Source organism: Schistocerca piceifrons, chromosome 4 (genome assembly GCF_021461385.2).
Source record: "Schistocerca piceifrons isolate TAMUIC-IGC-003096 chromosome 4, iqSchPice1.1, whole genome shotgun sequence".
Classification (NCBI taxonomy): Eukaryota; Metazoa; Arthropoda; class Insecta; order Orthoptera; family Acrididae; genus Schistocerca; species Schistocerca piceifrons.
The window spans coordinates 830701002-830715386 of record NC_060141.1 but is presented as its reverse complement, the minus strand read 5'-3'; the positions used below and the strand labels follow the sequence as shown (position 1 = coordinate 830715386).

Here is a 14385-nt window from a genome sequence, read left to right as displayed (position 1 = left end):
ACAATTTGCAGCATTTTTGGTAGAACTGATCATGGTTCTGTGTCAGAAGGAATTACTGAACCAGAGACTTTGAAGGTTCTGTGACAAGCTAGGCTGTGACTTCCTGGACTTGCACCATAGGGTTGAGAACTGTAGGGCGCCTCTAAATGGGTCAGTTGTGCACTACACATTACAGGCCATTACTCAGGGAGATGACTGTATGTGGGGTGCACACAAGGTTTGTTTAGATTAGGTGGCTCTCCATCCAATCCAGATGACTTTAGCTGCAGGAAACCCAGAAGTATCAGCGTAAGAATAAAATAAATGCCTTCCACAGGGGAGAGTATTAAAATTCTAATGGTAAACTGCTGAAGCTTTCACAATGAAATGCCAGAGTTTGAAGTGTTGATGAACACATAAAACAGATAGCTGTTTGAAACCTGAAATTGACAGCACTGAGATTTTTGGGGAAAATTTAAATACATATTGAAAGGATAGGCAAATGGGAAATGCAGATGATGTATCTGTCACAGGAGACAAAAAACTCAAATCCTCTGACACAGAAATTGAAGCTACATGTCTGACTCAATATCAGGGGAGGCATAGGATCTTTCTATTGTACACCACTCATCTCCTGAAGTAACTGAGAAACTTTAGAAAAACCCTTAGTTCACTTCTGAGTAAGTTTCCCCAATCATACTGTAATCATTGGTGAAGACTTTAATCATTTAACAATTCTTATTCTTCTTCTTCATCCTTACCATTCTCCCACATTCTGGCGGAGTCCACTGTTTTGGCTCGTTGTCACCACATCTTGCAGTTTTGTGCCTGAGCAGGGGGAAGGCCTGAGATCTTGAGGTCTTCATCCAGCGTATCAAGCCATCGCTGCCTTGGTCATCCTGCTGGCCATTTCCAATTTACATTTCGGTTGAAACTAGTCTTTGCCACTGTTGTCTCATCTGCTCTAAGGACATGCCTGTACCAATGTAATTGTCTACGTAGGTGGCTTTCTCTCATTTTGTCTATTGTTGGTGCAACACTGTATAGCCTGCAAACTTCATTATTTGTGACATGGCCAGGCAGTGTTAATCCTGATGTCCACCTAAGCATTTTCATCTCCAAAACAACAAGTCTTTGGTCTACTTCCTTTGTTGAAGGCCAGCATTCAGCCCCAGGTTACTGACTGGTATACTTTTGATTTGAGCCTGTTTGGAATTTTCTTGTCACATAGTACTCCAGTAAAGGAATGCCATTTGAGCCATGCGCTGTTAAGGCAGTTGGAGATTTCTGCACTGAGACTTCCATCGGCAGTGATTGTCAAGCCCAGGTACTTAAAATTCCTTGCCGTTATATGTTTTCAACACATTGAGCCATAGTCCTACATCTGAAATGTGGACATTCCAGGCTTGGACTTGAAGTTGTAGACCATTCTTATCTTCACTGGCCAGTAACACATCAGGTTTCTTGTGATGGGATTCACGACAGTGATAAATAGGAATGGTGAGAGAGCAGACCCCTGACGAACTCCCACGGAAATAGGAAAGTCGTCAGATAGTCCAGCTGCTGACTGTCTCTTTGAGTTCTGGTAGAACAGTCTGACCCACCTAATGAGCTCCTCAGGTACTCCATGCTCTCACAAGGCAAGCCAAATTAACTCGTGTGGTACTCAGTCAAAGGCCTTTTTGAGGTCAAAAAAGGCAAAGTGTAGATGTTTTGACTTCTTACGGCACTTTTTGATAAGCAGGCAAGCTGCACGGGTAGCATTTGTCATTCCACAGCCTTTCCCCCTGCGGGGGATGCTCTAGCCTTTTCAATTCCTTTATATTTCGACATCGAGCCACGACAATGTGAAGGAAGTGTATCGGCTGGTCTGTCACCAATCCACAGTTTTAAGCTGTGTGCCTAGTCCTCAACGAGCGACATCCGACTGCAGGATGGCAGTTTTCCTGTTGGTTCACGAGAGGTATTTCATTTCCCTCTTACCACCCATATCTTGGAGGCATCCCCTATCCACCATCTAGGAACATGCCTTCTAGGGGTTACAGGCTCCTCCAACAATTAATTGGGAAAATTACAGTTTTGCTAGTGGTGGGTGTGATAAGAGATAATATAAGTACATAGGGTGAGAACTACATAGAACAGGTAGTTAGTAACACCACTCATGATGGAAACAAAGTGGGTATAATGGCAACAAACAAACCTGATCTCTTTGAGGATGTCCACATCGAAACTGCTATCAGTAACCGTGATGCAGTTGTGGAAAAAATAATTACAAAAGTACAAAGAACAACTAAACCAAGCAGAAAGATACATATTGTCAATAAACTAGATAAAAAGCCAATTTGATTCATTTCATTTTATTGCTCATCACAATTTTACATGCATGTGCATTTTCAACTAAGTATAAAGTTTTTAGAATTACAGTTTTTTTAGTTTACATTATTTCTTATTATATTGTAATTCATGATAAGTTCAAGTTATAAGGCATTTTTGGATAAGCCACTGCTTGACTCGTTTTTTGGAAGTATCCCCTGTCAATATCTTAACTTCATTTGGTAACAAGTTATTAAAAATGGCTCCTTTGACATAGGGTCTTTTTGCTGTTAAAGTTAATCTTCTGTTAACCATATGAAAATCTTTTCTATGCCTTGTTTCATAATTGTGAATGTCCATGTTTCTTTTTGTGGTCTTATGTCTTCTTTCACTAGCATTATAGTTTCTAGTACACACATGCCATAAACTGTTAGAAAATTGTGTCTAATGAATAGAGGTTCACAAGAAGTTCCTGGTTTTATTTTGCTATGATCCTCAAGCCTCACTTCTACAGTATGAAAACATTTTTCATATTAGTTTGGCATATCCCACCCAACAGTACTATTCTATAAGATGAGAAAGGATACACTAATCCATAATTTACAGTCCTTAGGGTTTCAGAATTAAGATATGATGTTAATATTCTTAATACATCTAGACTTGGTGTTATTGTTTTACAGACATAATCAGCTTGCTGCTTCCGTGAAACTTGATCATCTATGCATAAACCCAAGAATTTACAATCTGTACAGATTTTTGGTAGAATTTCACCAATCACAGTATTTTGTCTGTTTGGACCACTTGGATTAAAATGAATAATATTAGTTTTTTCTATGTTTACTTTTAGGTTTTCTCTTTCAAAGTGAGCTCTTGCCTTTTCAATAAAGTTATGTATCTCTTGAACTAGGCTAGGGTCATTGTCTGCATAGCAGACACCAGATGTATCATCTGCATACAAAGTGATCAATTGAATATTGTCAAGAGTACTTGGGAATTCATTTAGATGGCATTGGACCTAAAATGGAGCCCTGAGGAGCACCAAAATGTATATTTCTTATACTTGACTTTCTCCTCTCCAGTATTTCTCCATTAGAGTGGATAATGTCCATGCACTGTTGTCTACCCCTTAAATATGTTTCTATGAACTGCATGAGTTTCCAGTGACACATTGTGATATACTCTATCAAAAGCCCTTGAGAAGTCCAGGAATACTCCTGCTACTTTGGATTTTTCATTTATCTTTTCAAGTACATGATGGACAAATTATACAGCTGCTAATGTGGTAGTTTGACCTTTTCTGAAACCGTGCTCGAAATCACTTAATATGCCAGCATTATTGTAATGTTCCAAGATTTTTTAAAATATTATTTTCTCTATCAGTTTGCTGAAAGTTGAGATTAGGGCAATGGGTCTGTAGTTCTGTACATGCTGTATTGTCCTGTTTTTGTGCATTGGTTTCACTACAGACAGTTTCAACTTGTCAGGGAACACACCATCTTCGAGAAAACATTTTATTAGATGAATTAGTGGTTTCATTAGTTCATGTTTGCATTTCTTCAATAGATAAGGAGAAATGTCATCTAATCCTGGTGATTTTTTGTTTCTGAGGTTATCAATAAGCTGCAGAATGTCATTTGTGCTTACTGCAGGTAGTGTTCTGCAGTTCCGTTTGTTGCTTATACATCTACATCGATACTCTGCAAATCACATTTAAGTGCCTGCAGAGGGCTCATTGAACCACCTTCACAATTCTCTATTATTCCAATCTCGTATAGTGCGCAGAAAGAATGAACACCCATATCTTTCCGTACAAGCTCTGATTTCCCTTATTTTATCATGGTGATTGTTCCTCCCTCTGTAGGACAGTGTCAACAAAATATTTTCGCATCGGAGGAGAAAGTTGGTGATTGGAATTTTGTGAGAAGATTCCATTGCAACGAAAAATGCCTTTCTTTTAATGATGTCTAGCCCAAATCCTGTATCATTTCTGTGACACTTTTTCCCATATTTTGCAATAATACAAAACGTGCTGCCTTTCTTTGACTCCAATGAGTGCTGTATGTCCTGTTTCATTTTCAACAGTATCTATGAAGTAATTATTAAAAATATTGCTGATTAGAAGACGATCAGAGATATCTTTATTATTCACAATTAATTGAACATTATTAATTTTAGTTTCTGTTTTATTGTTTCTGATTTTATTTACAATTGACCAGCTAGTCTTTGAAATGTTATCTAAACCTCATTTCTGTTGGCTGAATCTTTATGATTTTAATCTATTGACTTCTTTGCAGTACTTATATTTGTACTGCTTGTAGAGTCCTTTTTGTAACTCTGAGTTAGTCACTCTGTGTAAGTTACAAGTTTCCCATTTTTTCTTTCAGATCTTTTGTTTTAAAATCTAATGGCACAGGCTTTGATTTTGAAGGTTCGTTTTTCTGGATACTCACTTGTTTTTAATGGAATGACTCTGTTTAAGTACTCAGTTATTATTTCTGTAAGCAATGGTTTTGCCGCAGTGGATACACTGGTTCCCATCAGATCACTGAAGTTAAGCATTGTTGGGCGTGGCCAGCACTTGGATGGGTGACTATCCAGGCTGCCATGTGCTGTTGCCATTTTTTGTGGTGCACTCAGCCTCATGATGCCAATTGAGGAACTACTCGATGGAGTAGTAGCGGCTCCAGTCAAAGAAAACAATCTTAATGACCCAGAGAGTGGTGTGCTGATCCTCTTATCCACATCCTCAGCTGAAGATGACATGGTGATTGGATGGTCCTGATGGGCCACTTGTGTTCTAAAGATGGAGTGCCTGTGAATAATTTCTGTGGACATTTTCCTTTTATCGTTGACCCCAATGCTAGTAATAACTGATTCCCATGATTCCTGGCTTAAACTATGTCTTAGTGCAGCTATGTTGTTTGCAGATAGTACTTGCCTATGCTTGTATACTTTTATTGTTTTGAATATGGTATTACATTTTAGCACTAGTGTTTGGCCTGAATGATCTGAGAGGTGACCATTAATTACATCTGTTGAGATGATGCAGTCATAATTTGTGATAACATGATCAATTGAACTACTATGTGTGTTAGCTATTCTTGTGTGTACTAGTACAAGAAGATCTTTAGCCCCTTAAGACAGGATACAATCTGTAAAACGTTTGCTTTCCTGACCATCATGTAATGTGTTGATGTTCAGATCTCCCAGTATGACAAGATTTACACTCCTTCAAGTGATTTCATAAAAACATCAAAATTTCCACAGGGGGATTTATATACACCTATGACATAGAAAGGAACAGAAAGGAACAGTGCAAAATGTGATTGTAAGAATTGCAATTTTGAAATCCTTGTCAACACAGAAATTGTTTCCCCACACCACTTACATTTTCTTGAGTAGATGGCAACATCACCACCTTTATTGTGTGTTCTGCAGTAGAGCGTAGTTAAGTTGTAGCCTTCTGATTTGCAATATTGAATGTTGTCCACTGTTTTTGTGTTCTGTAACTATTATTATTACAATTGGAGATAGTCTTATGATAAATGATTCAAAAGCAGTGAAGAACTTGAAACTTTCAGCACAGGGTAGGAGCATGTAGAGGAACTGTGGCTCAAGTTTAAAAGAACAGTTGATCATGCACTGGATAGATATCTACCCAGTACAAAAGTCCATAATGGGAGAGAACCTCCATGGCATGTAGGCACTGTAAAGAAACTTCTGTGGAAACAGGTATTACTACATAATAGGTGTAAAACAAAATGGAGGGCTATAAATAGAGAGATGCTAAATGGAACATGTTTGGCTGTCAAGAGCACAATGCTTGATGCCTTCAGCAACTACCATAGCAGAATATTGTCAATGATCTTTCACAGAACCCAAAGAAATTCTGGTCATATGTAAAGGCTGTTAGTGGCACCTAATTTAGCATCCAGTCCCTAGCGAATGAGACAGGAACTGAAATCAAAGCAAAAGCTGAAAGGCTTAACTCCATAAGGGGGGACACTAATACTCATGGATGTACCTCTTTTTTAGACTAATATCAGTGTCCACAGGCAGGTGCTAAATAGGCCCAAATAATAATAATGTTACCATATTTAACCAAAATATTGGTGGATTAAAGAAAAAAGTAGATTCTCACAATAGTAAAGTAAAAAAATAATGTTACCATTTTTCACCAAAATATTCCGGGACTGAAGAATAAATTAGATGAGCTCCTGGTTTGTTTAGATGACACTGAAGCTGATAATGTAATAGATATACTGTGCCTGTCTGAGCATCACATTGTGTCTGATATGGAAAAGGTAAATAACAGTGGTTATAAACTAGCTCCACATATGAGTAGAGAGAATAAGATGAGAAGAGTAGTTGCCATATATTTCAAAAGTCATCACAGTGTAAATAACTTAGATACAAAAAAGTTTTGTCTAGAGCAACATATAGATGCATGTGCCTGTCAACTTAAACTGAAGGAGGGCTTTTTTATAATTGCAACAGTATATAGGTCCCCTTCAGGAAACTTTCATTTGTTCCTGGAGAACTTGGATGCCTTGGTGTGCTATTTGTCAGATAGGGGAAAGCAAATTATTATTTGTGGGGCCTTCAAAGTTGACTCACTGAAAGAGTGTAATAGCAAGAATGACCTGAAAGTCTTGTTCGGTTCTTTCAATTTGACATCTGTCATTGATTTTGCTACTTGGGTAGTAAAGGACAACAGCATATTAATAGATAACACTTTTATAGACCAAGATAAGTTTAAAAACATAAATTCTTATCCTTTCTGATAAATTCTTGGCCTTTCTGATCATGGTGCTCAGCTAGTTACAGTATATGACATAGCTCCATTCAATAATTCAAAACTTCCCTCCAATGTTGTGCATTTAATTAATGACTCAACAATTAGAAATTTCAGGGAAAATCATCTGCAGTTAGACTGGGATGAAGTGTACAAGGAACCCGATGCTAATTTAAAATATAACTTATTTCGTGATACACTTGTAAGAGAATTTGAAAACTGTTTCACCAAGGAAGTAGTTAAATCTAATTATAAGAAACAATGCAAAAACTTTGGCTTACTAAAGGAATAAAAATATCGTGTAACCACAGAAAGGAACTTTATCTAACAACAAGAAAGAGTAGTGACCCAGAAACAGCCAAATATTATAAAAACTACTGTGCTACATTAAGAAAGGTTATTAAAAAGTCCAGGTGTATGTGCATCATGTCTGAGATTAATACCTCTGACAATAAAATCAAAACAATTTGGAATATTCTTACAAGGGAGACAGGGCAACCAAGAGTTAAGGATGACAGCATTACCATCGAAACTTGAGAAACAACAAGCCGGAAGTTGAAAACATTTTGAATAATCATTTTTTAAATATTGTAGAGAAAATAGGATCTAAATGTTCAGTAGAAGAAGCAAGGCAGTTAATGGAAGAGGCCTTACTCACACAATTTGATATAATTGAAATTCCACCCACCTCTCCTTCTGACATTTGGAAGATAATAAACTCTCTCAAGAATAAAAGCTCACATGGAATTGATGGCATTTCCAGCAGGATAATAAAAGCTTGTTCCCAAGAGATAAGTGGGCTTCTTAGCCACTGCCTTAGCTCTCTGAAGCAGGGTATTTTCCCAGATAGACTGAAGTATGCCATTGTTAAACCACTACATAAAAAATAGGATACGTCTGATGTCAACAACTACCGCCCAGTCTCTCTTCTGACTGCCTTATCCAAAATTCTTGAAAGAGTAATGTATTGTACAGTAGCTTCACTCCTTTGTAAAAATAAAGTTTTAACAAAATGTCAGTTTGGTTTCCAGAAAGGTTTTTCAATTGAAAATGCTATATATACTTTCACTAATGAAATATTAAATGCTATGAGCAACCGGAAGTCACCTGTTGGGATTTTTAGTGATCTCTCAAAGGCTTTTGATTGTGTAAATCATGGAATACTTCTAGATAAGCTCAAGTACTGTGGTGTGAATGGGACAGTGCTCAAATGGTTTAAATCATACCTAACTGGAAGATTGCAGAAAGTTGAAATAAGCAGTTCACATAATATGCAAAAAACTGGTGATTTCTCAAACTTGAGAACAATCAATAATGGGGTGCCGCAAGGTTCGGTCTTGGGTTCTCTGCTGTTCTTAATATATATTAATGACTTGCCATTCTATACTCATGAAGATGCAAAGCTGGTACTGTATGGTGATGATACAAGTATAGCTATAAAACCCAACAGACAAGAATTAACTGATTAAATTGTAAACGATGTTTTTCAGAAAATCATTAAGTTGTTTTCTGCAAATGGGCTCTCATTAAACTTTTACAAAACACAATATATACAGTTCCACACGGTAAATGGAATGATACCATTAATAAACATAGGCTTCAATCAGAAACCAGTAGCTAAAGTAGAATATTCAAAATTTCTAGATGTATGCATTGATGAGGGGTTGCACTGGGGCAGGGGGGGGGGGAGGGGGGGGGGGGGGGCTAAAAAGAAACTGAAGATCTGCTGAAACGTTTGAGTTTAGCTACTTATGCTATTAGGGTCATTGCAAATTTTGGCGATATACATTCCAGGAAATTAGCTTCCCACATCTATTTTCAATCTCTGCTATCGTGTGGCATCATATTCTGGGGTAACTCATCACTGAGTAAAAGAGTGTTCATTGCACGAGACATTTAATCAGAATAATTGCTGCAGTTCATCCAAGATCATCCTACAGACACTTATTTAAAGAGCTAGGGATCTTCACTGTAGCCTACAACACTAGGAGAAAGGATGATCTTCACTACTCAAGGTTAAATCTAACTTTGACTCAGAAAGGGGTAAATTATGCTGCCACAAAAGTCTTTGGTCACTTACCTAATAGCATCAAAAGTCTGACAGATAGCCATATAGCATTTAAAAGGAAATTAAAAGAATTCCTGAATGGCAACTCCTTCAACTCATTAGATGAATTTTTGGATATAGTAAGTGGTTAATTCCCCCCCCCCCCCTCCCGCCTACCCACCCAAAATAAATAAGTAAATAAATAAAAAGTATTAAGTGTCTTCTAATATTTTGTGTAATGTAGTAATGTAACATCTTGTGTAGACACCTTTTATTAACCTGTCATGTTCCACATCATTATGAAGTGTTGTATTCTTGATCTATGGAACAAGTACTAATCTAATCTAATCTAATCCATTTTCAAATGTTCCTTTACAGAGTAAAACTCACAAGAATTGCCCCAACTTAATCCTCATACCACTGAAAAGATGAATGAAATAAGCATTAGTGCCAGTGGTGTTGGGAAATAGATGAAATCATTAAAATTTAACAAGGCTCCAGGTCCCAATGGAATCTCTGTCAGATTCTATACACAGTTTGTGGCTGAGTTAGCCCCTCTTCTAACTATAGTCTAACATAGATCCCTTGAACAAAAACCATGCCCAGTTATTGAAAAATGCACAAGTCACACCTGTCTACAAGAAGAGTAGCAGAAGTGATTCACAAAACTACCATCTGATATCATTTACATCAATTTGTTGTAGAATCTTGGAGCATATTCTGAGCTCAAACATAATAAGGTAGTTTGAACAGAATGACTTCCTCAATGCCAACCACATTGATTCTGAAAATATCAATCATGTGAAACCCACCTAGCACTTTTCTCACATGACATACTGAAAGCTTTGGATCAAGGCTATTAGGTAGGTGCAATATTTCTTGATTTCCAATTGTCAAAAGTTCATTCATATAGGGTATCAATTGAAGTTTTGTGTCTACGTTTAGAACTTTTTGGTAGGGAGGGCACAGTATGTTATATTAGATGGAGAGTCATCTTCAGATGTAGAAGTAACTTCGGGTGTATCCCAGGGAAGTGTTTTGGGACCCTTGCTGTTCATGTTGTATATCAATGACTTTACAGACAATATTGATAGTACCATCGTGCTATTTGCAGATGATGCTGGCATCTATAATGAAGTACTGTCTGGAACAAGCTGCATAAATATTGTGTCAGATCTTGATAAGATTTCAAAGTGGTGCAAAGATTGGCAACTAGCTTCTTTAAATGTTCAGAAATGTAAAACTGTGCACTTAAAAAAAAAAAAAAAAAAAAAAAAAAAAAAAAAAAAAAAAAAAAAAAAAAAAAGTAGTATCCTATGACTATATATCAATGAGTCACTGTTGGAATCAGCCAACTCATACAAATACCTGGGTGTAACACTGTATAGGGATATGAAATGGAATGACCACATAGGCTCAGTTGTGGGTAAAGCAGATGGTAGACTTCGATTAATTAGTAGAATACTGGGGAAGTGCAGTCAGTATACAAAGGAGATTGCTTACAAATAACTTGGGCAACCGGTTCTAGAATATTGCTCAAGTGCGTGGGACCAATACCAAATAAGATTAACAGTGGAATTGAACAGAGAAGGGCATCACAGTTCGTCAAAGGTTTGTTTAACCCATGGAAGAGAGTGTGATGTTTGCCTGCTTTATTTCTTCATTGATAGTCCTCGGTGTCGATGTATTGGCTGAAAAATTGGGGATGGAAGCTCAACACTGATTACTGTAAATGATGTAGCCGACAGCTGCACAGTTGCATTCCACAGTTCTTTACTTTCACTGTTCACAACCCCCCTCCCTCCCCCCCCCTCCCCCTCCCCCCCCCCCCCCAATATTACACAGTTATATTGCCAGTTCACTATTCATAAAGGTTGCAGGCAAACATCAGCATACTGCTACAGTAGTTTGCTGTTGAACATCTATGAGCAGTAAATACCTAATCACACAGTTCTTGCAGAATAATACTGTACATGTGGCACTATCTCTCAGATAAATTGAACAGACACTGCAATTGTTTTAACACATGGCCTATTTTTGGTACACTAATTCCACTAAGCTAATACATTGTTGCTGCTCTAACTGATACAGACTTCCCATCTGAAAATCGGCCATGGACTGACTGGCTCAGGACCAAAAATTAGGCCTTTATATATCCTCACAATAATAGACACTGAAACTATACATTGTTCAATGTTTAGGTTACAGAAATTACAATTAAAACATTACTCATTCAATTAGCTGAATCCATCAAAAAATTCCTTCTTTTTAGTAGTTTCTTCTACCACAAAGGTTAGACTGAATTATTTGTTTAAATAATGAAATTAGCAGCTATAATTATGCAAGCAATGCTTTTGATGAACCTGGTAATTATTTTGGAGCTAATTAAGGGCTGGCTTTGCTATTATGTTTTCGAATAGAGCCAAATAAATACTTTGAGAATCCTAGTAGTTCTCCTTCCAAATGTTTGTAATTAGTACATAATTTATATTTGTTTATAAGTCAACAATAGAATTTAAGTCACGAAACAATTACTGATTTCACCCGATAAGAAAGATATTAACTAGGAATAACCAAAATAAATTAGGAAATTAATTACATACACAAAACTAAGCACAAAATTAGACCTGGAGCTATATTTCCTAAGACTAAGGCCAACCTTTCTCTTTTATGAAAATGTAAATTGTGCTCATGTATGTTAATGGTAATTAGTCAAAAATTGAAAAAAAAAAAAAAAAAAAGAATTTAAGGAGGCAGATGGCAAAACAAGAGAGGAAGTAAAGAGGTCCCAGCTTGCTTCATCACAGGGATACTGAAGGAACTGAGCTGGAAGACTCTGAAGATAGATGTAAACTATTCCAAGAAAGTCTATTAACAAGATTTCAGGAAATGGTGACTAGGAATATACTGCAGTCCCCTACCTATTGCTCACACAGGGATCATGAGAGTAAGATCAGAATAATTACTGCATACACAGAGGCATTCAAACAATCATTCTTCCCACTCTCCATATGTGAATGAAACATGAAGAAAACCTAATAACTGGTACAGTGGGATGTACCCTCTGCATGTAGATGTAGAATGTGTTCCTGAGGAAACTACATTCTCTTTTATACCAGCTGTATTCAGAGTACAAGAATTTAATAATTGCAGGTGTTTTTAAAATAAATTTTGAAAATGAGAGCAATAGTAAAGTAGATTTAAAACATTTATTTGAGTCTTTTAACTTGATGCCAGCAGTAGAATTTCCAACCAGGGTTACTAGTAACTGTCGCAGTCTGACTGACAATATATTTATAGATAAGTCAAAAATCAGCAGTATCAGTGTATGTCCAATTGTAAATGGCATTTCTAACCATGCTGGTCAATTACTTTCACTCATTGACACCTATGTATGCAACAGTTCTGAGCATTCTTGGAAGTCTTTTAGGATGATGAATGATGAGACCCTTAAAAATTTCAACTACAGCCTGCAAGGGAAAGATTGGTGTTCAGTTTAAAGTGAAATGGATGTAAATAAAAAGTATAATACATTTTTAAATGAATTCAATTCTCTCTTTGAAACCACATTTCCCAAATAATAATTAGACACAGCCATGCAACAATTGTCAGGAAGGAATGGCTCACTGCAGAAATAAGAACATCCTGCATAACAAAGGGGATGCTATATAGTTCTCTCAGAACTTGTAATGATCCAAACAAACAGCAGCACCACAAACTTTACTGCAGTACTGTAAAGAAGATGATAAACAAATCATAGAGAATGTGCATAAAAACTGAAATTGATAAAAAAGAAAAAAAATATAAACAATTTGGAATGTGTAAAGAGGGGAACTGGCAGAAAAACAGGAAACATGATACAGACATAAATTAAACAAAGTGACAATATTATAAAAATAAACCTGAAATGGTTGCAGAAATACTGAACACACATTTTTTGACAGCAGCAGAGAAAGCAGCCTGTAAAGGATCTGTGGACAATGCAATGGCTCTTCTACAGATAGCTATCAGAAACAGAACCCTACAGGTATCCTTACATTCTGTTACATTAAATTGAAAGAATAATTAAGTCACCAAAAAACAAAAAGTCTGTAGATGTGGACAATATTTCTAATAAACTATTGAAATACAACAATGAAAATAATCAATTATTGATAAGATAATGTAAATGAATAAACAAAAAAAAAATACTCACCATGCGGTGGCAGGAGTATACACACACGAGAGAGTGGCTTCTTCTTCTGGCAAAAGAGTTGGAGCGGAGGAGAAGGAAAAGGACTAGAGAAGTTTAGCAACAGGCATACAGGCCAGAAAATCACCCAGAACCCCATATCTGGGGAGACTAACCAGATGAGATGAGAAGGAAAGACTGATTGTTGGGGACTGCTCTGGACGAGATTTGAAAATCTGAGAGTTTAACGGTGGAAGACAGGTTAGTACGCACAACTGAGATAACTACTAAAACATAGTGCACGAGTTAATAAGAGTGAGAAGCGAAGTGCACTGTGTGTAACAGAGGTGGGAGTGGCTGCGGTGAACAATAGACGGGTCAAGAAATGGCACACGCAGAAAACTAAAATGGCGTGAAGGATCTGTGGACGGAAGGAATTAACGTAAATTAAGACCAGGTGGGTGATGAGAACTGAGGACGTGTTATAGTGATAGTTCCCACCTGCTGAGTTCTGAGAAACTGATGTGTGGGGGAAGAATCCAGATGGCACGTGTGGTGAAGTCACGACTGTCAGGTTGTAGAGTATGCTCTGCAACAGGATATTGTGTGTTGCGTCTACACCCTCTGCTTATGCCCATTCATCCTGGCTGATAAATGGGTGGTTGTCATACCGATGTGAAAGGCCATACAGTGTTTACATTAGAGCATGTGTCATTTCACAGGAGGTTCTTTCTTTGATAGTATATGTTTTGCCTGTTACAAGGTTGAAATAGATGGTGGTAGAAGGGTACATAGGGCAAGTGTTGCAGCAGGGACAGTCACAGGGGCAGGAGCCATAGGGCACGGAGATGGATGCAGAAGGAGCATAGGATCTAACAAGGATATTGTGGAGATCGGGAGGGCAAAAGAAAGCTATTCTAGGTATGGTGGGCAAAATCTCAGACAGATTGGCTCTCATTTCAGGGCATGATTTTAGGAAGTCATGGCTTTGACAAAGTAGCTGATCAATACATTCAAGACCAGGTCAATACTGAGTGCCAAGTGGTATGCACCAAAGTTATTTTTTGTAGGGATCACCAG

General features: G+C 37.3%; 1 protein-coding gene and 1 pseudogene across 1 annotated transcript in view; one reads left to right on the top strand and one right to left on the bottom strand.

Annotated features, from left to right (window-relative positions):
* The window catches only part of LOC124794982 (neurexin-1-like), a 2052691-nt gene that overhangs the window by 138594 nt on the left and 1899712 nt on the right, over positions 1-14385 (bottom strand). The window lies entirely within an intron of this gene.
* LOC124797043 lies at positions 4793-4910 on the top strand (annotated as a pseudogene).